Genomic DNA, 4,497 nt, shown 5'->3' with positions numbered 1-4,497 from the left:
CACTGCAAAAGTCATATGCCACTTTTCTTTTTAAAAGGCCTTTTTTGAAGATGGCCTAGTAGGCCATCATTGGAAAGAGAGGCCCATTGGACTTGCCAACTTTATATGCCCCAGTACAGGGGAATGCCAGGGCCAAGGGGTGGGGGTGGGTGGGTGGGGGACTGGTGGGGGGAGTGTATTGGGGACTTTTTGGATAGCATTGGAAATGTAATTGAGGAAATTACCTAATAAAAAAAAAGGCCTTTTTTGAAACTATAAATTTCCCCTTTTCAGTACCCAAGATACAATTTGCAAAACACATAAACTCAAAAAGAAGGAAGGCCAAAATGTAGATACTTCGATCCTTCTTAGAAGAGGGAACAAAATACCCATGAAAGGAGTGTCAGAGCCAAAGTGTGGAGCAGAGACTGAAGGAATGACCATACAGAGGCTGCCCCACCTGGGGATCTATCCCATATACAACCACCAAACCCAGACACTATTGTGGATGCCAACAAGAGCTTGCTGACAGGAGCCTTATATAGCTGTCTGCTAAGAGGCTCTGCCAGTATCTGACAAATACAGAAGTGGATGCTCACAGCCATGCATTGGACATAGCACAGGGTCCCCAATGAAGGAGCTAGAGAAAGGACCCAAGGAGTTGAAGGGGTTTGCAGCCCCATAGAAGGAACAACAATATCAACTAACCAGTACCCCTAGAGCTTTCTGGGACTAAACATCAATCCAAGAAATCGCATGGTGGGACTCATGACTCTAGCTGCATATATACCAGAGGATGGCCTAGTTGGTCCTCAATGAGAGGAGAGGCGCTTGGTCCTGTGAAGTTTCTATGACCCAGTATAGAGGAATGACAGGGTCCAGAAATGGGAGTGGGTAGGTTGGAGAGCAGTGGTTGGGGAAAGGTATACAGTGTTTTTAAATGAGAAACAAGGAAAGGAGATAACATTTAAAATGTAAATAAAGAAAATATCTTATTAAAAAACACTTCTGCTTTCTCCCTTCATCCTTAAAACCTTCACATATACCTCTCCTCACTGTTCTCTATGGATTTCTTGACCTCTTTTTTTTCTCCCAAACCACTTTTTAAACCCAGGGCATATGGCCTGGGGAGATGGCTTGGTAGTGAAGACCACTTGCTGTTCTTCCAGAGTGCCTGGATTCAATTTCTGGCATAAAGACCATAGCTAACAACTGTCTGTAATCCATTCCAGAGGATATGTTACCCTTCACACAGATATACATATAGGCAGAACAGCAACACACATAAAAATCTTTTTTAAAAAAGAAAAGAAGCAAAGAAAAAAATAATTGTTAATAGTCAGAGATGGCTCAGCGGTTAAGAGCAATGACTGCTCTTCCGGAGGTCCCGATTTCAAATCCCAGCAACCACATGGTGGCTCACAACCATCTGTAATGAGATCCGATGCCCTCTTCTGGTGTGTCTGAAGACAGCTACAGTGTACTTATGTATAATAATAAATAAATCTTTAAAAAAAATCATATGGGACTGGTGAGATGGCTCAATGGTGGCAGAGCACACCTTTAATCCCACCTCTTGGGAGATAGAGTCAGCCAGAACTGAGTACAAGCCAGCCTGGTTTACAGAGTGAGTTCAAGGACAGTCAAGGTTATGTACATATACGTACACAGAGAAACCCTGTCTAGATTAACCTTAAAATGGAAAATTAGAGATAATTGAGCTTATGGTTTAAAAGGATTAGAATCAATAAAGTGGAGCAAAGGCATGGAGCAGGAACAATGAAGAGTGCACTTCTTGACCTGCACATAGGAAACAAAGAGAAAGGATGGGAATGACAAGTCTTTTTAAACCTCAAAGCCTGTCCACAGTGATACAACCACTCCAACCAAGCCACACCTCCTAATCCTTCCAACATAGTTCCACTAACTAGTTGCCAAGTTTATGAGAGCCATTCTCATTCAGATTACCACACATGCACACAAGTGCATAGCACACAGAACCATGCAAACAAAGAAACCCTATAGTTAAGCCACTTGAGAGGCAAAAGCCTTAAAGGAATCCTAAACTATAAGGTGAGCTCAAGGCTCTCTTGGGGTACATGACACTGCCTCTCAAAAGAAATAAAACCAAAGGACTAGAGACGAGGCTTGCTAGTTAAGACCAGAGCTACTCTTCCAGAGGACCCAGGTTCAATTCCCAGCACCCACAGGGCAGTTCACAACTGACAATACAGTTCCAGCGATCCAACACCCTCTTCTGGCCTCTGAGGTAACTACATGTTTCTGGTACACATTCAGACAAAACAAACCAACACACACACACACACACACACACACACACACACACACACACACACACGTAAAACAAGCTCCTGGACTGTCTAGGTAAGGGAAGTGTATCCCTGGAGACTCAGCACTCAGGAGGCTGAGCCTGACCACAGGGAGCTCAAGGTAGCTTAGACTGTGTGACAAAACCCTTTCTCAAGTAAGTAAACGAGGCTATATGGCTAAACAGAGAATTTTCTGCGTTGGGGAATGAAAATATTACCAACTTAAAAAAGCAGGCAAAAGAGAGACAATTTCTTCATAGAATTTTAAGGAATTTCACAATGAAATTCAGTGTTTTGTGCCCTTCCTTCTATCCTTCCAAAGGCTAAACAGACTGTGAGTGCTTGCCAAATTGGGTTTTATGACCTAGGTGGAGTTGTCTTTCTTGCTGCACCTACAGTTTCCCACAGGAACATAGAGGGAATAGACTGCCCAGCTGAGCTTGCTTTGCAACATAATCCAGTTGAAACAAAGGATGGGTTTTGTGGTCTTCCCTTTATAAGCTGGACGCTGCAGAATTAAATCTTGACTTTTGATCAGAACTTTGTCTTGACTCTGTGCTTCTCTGGTACCTCATCCTTTTCCATTTCCAGGCCCACTTTCAGGTAAACCAAGTTTTCCATGGGCATTTGATGGCTACAGGTGGTGCCGGAACAAGGAGTCTTAAAATGGGGTGACCCACTGAGAAATGCTGTCTTGAGTAGAGGTCCAGAGAAAACAGAGGAAAATTAACAGTATTCTGCACACTAAGCAACGAACAGCATTAATTGTAGCACTAGACATAAAGTTTATTTTTTAGATGCTGTTTTTCCAGTAGGTACATTTAAGCAGGATAGAGCGAGGCTGGAGTCATGCTGACCAGATGCTGATTTCACACAGGGGTGACAGTGCACTGGACAGGGGAATTCTATATAGGGAAACATACACAGCCAAGAGCTCCTTCAGGATAGAGGAGCAGGGTTTAAAACACAGATGTTAGAAAAAGTCTTAGCTCAATTAGATTTATGCACTGAGTGGTTCAGAGAAGTAGGAGAAAGAGAGAGAAATAGAGACAGAGAATAGGTTTCCACAGTCCAGGACCTGTTAGCAAAAAAAAAAAAAAAAAAAAAAAAAAAAAAAAAAAAAAATGGACATAAGCTATTTCGGAGTTCTCCTAGGGACAGTTGGAAATTGGGAGATGTCCTGCTTCCTCTCTGGCTCATAGTGGAGCTATCCTTAGTCCTGGTTAAATCTAGTTCCCTTTGGGACTCAAAGTTCTCTTCCCTCTCTGTCTATTATCTGTCCTTGGTGTACCAATCTGTCCACGTGTGTCAATTTATGTCTATTTTCATATCATTATTTGAATTATTGTTGTTCTGTGTTTCATGTTGACAAGAAAAAAGTGGTTAAAACTATAGCTTCTGGCTATCCACCCCTCGATTTGGTTTAACCTCTTTAGAACACAGTCTCAATTTGTACAGCAGAAACTGATAGTTTACTCTTCACTGTAGTTGGGAGTCAAGCACAGCTGGAGACAAGGTGTTTTCCCCTTGAAATACAGCTAGAAAGGATGAGAAAATTTTGATTGATCTAAATATATAAGATGTGTGTAGCCAATTCATTTTTGTTTCTGAGTGGTTTTAAAGGTATAAATATGTTCTGAATGTTTGGTTATAGAGTATTGGCTTATAAGTTATTGGGTATGATTAGAAATTTGTAACATTGCTAAGAATAAGTTAGCTTAAACCAGTTAACTCAGGGTTGGAATTATTCTAAACAACAACACATGGCATGAGCCAACCCAGGAAAACAAGCCTCTAAAGATACTTCTACATTGGGATAATATTTTATGTAATTCCTATCCTGTAAACTAGACTTATAAAGGATAGAATATAAAACAGTGTCTCTTTAATGAGGTGTGAAAGCTGTTCTGTCATGCATTCATACATAAGAACTGGAAGCCAAACTTTGTAATGTGCAAGTAATGCTCCTGGTATTGATTTTTAAAGAGAATGGATTGTTTACACTGTTAAAATTGGGTTTTCTTTTCCAAAACTAGAGTTATGTTCTAATACTGCAAAACAAACTTAAGAATTCTAATTAAACTGCCAGAGTTCCATTGGCTGCAGTTTGCACTTCGATTACAGGCTCAGGATTTTTTTAAATGTATTTATTTAGTATATATAAGTACAGTGTAGCTGTCTTCAGACA

This window comes from Mus caroli, unplaced genomic scaffold, assembly GCF_900094665.2.
Source record: "Mus caroli unplaced genomic scaffold, CAROLI_EIJ_v1.1 scaffold_9524_1, whole genome shotgun sequence".
Classification (NCBI taxonomy): Eukaryota; Metazoa; Chordata; class Mammalia; order Rodentia; family Muridae; genus Mus; species Mus caroli.
The sequence above is the reverse complement of the archived record's forward strand: the minus strand, read 5'-3'. Positions refer to the sequence as shown.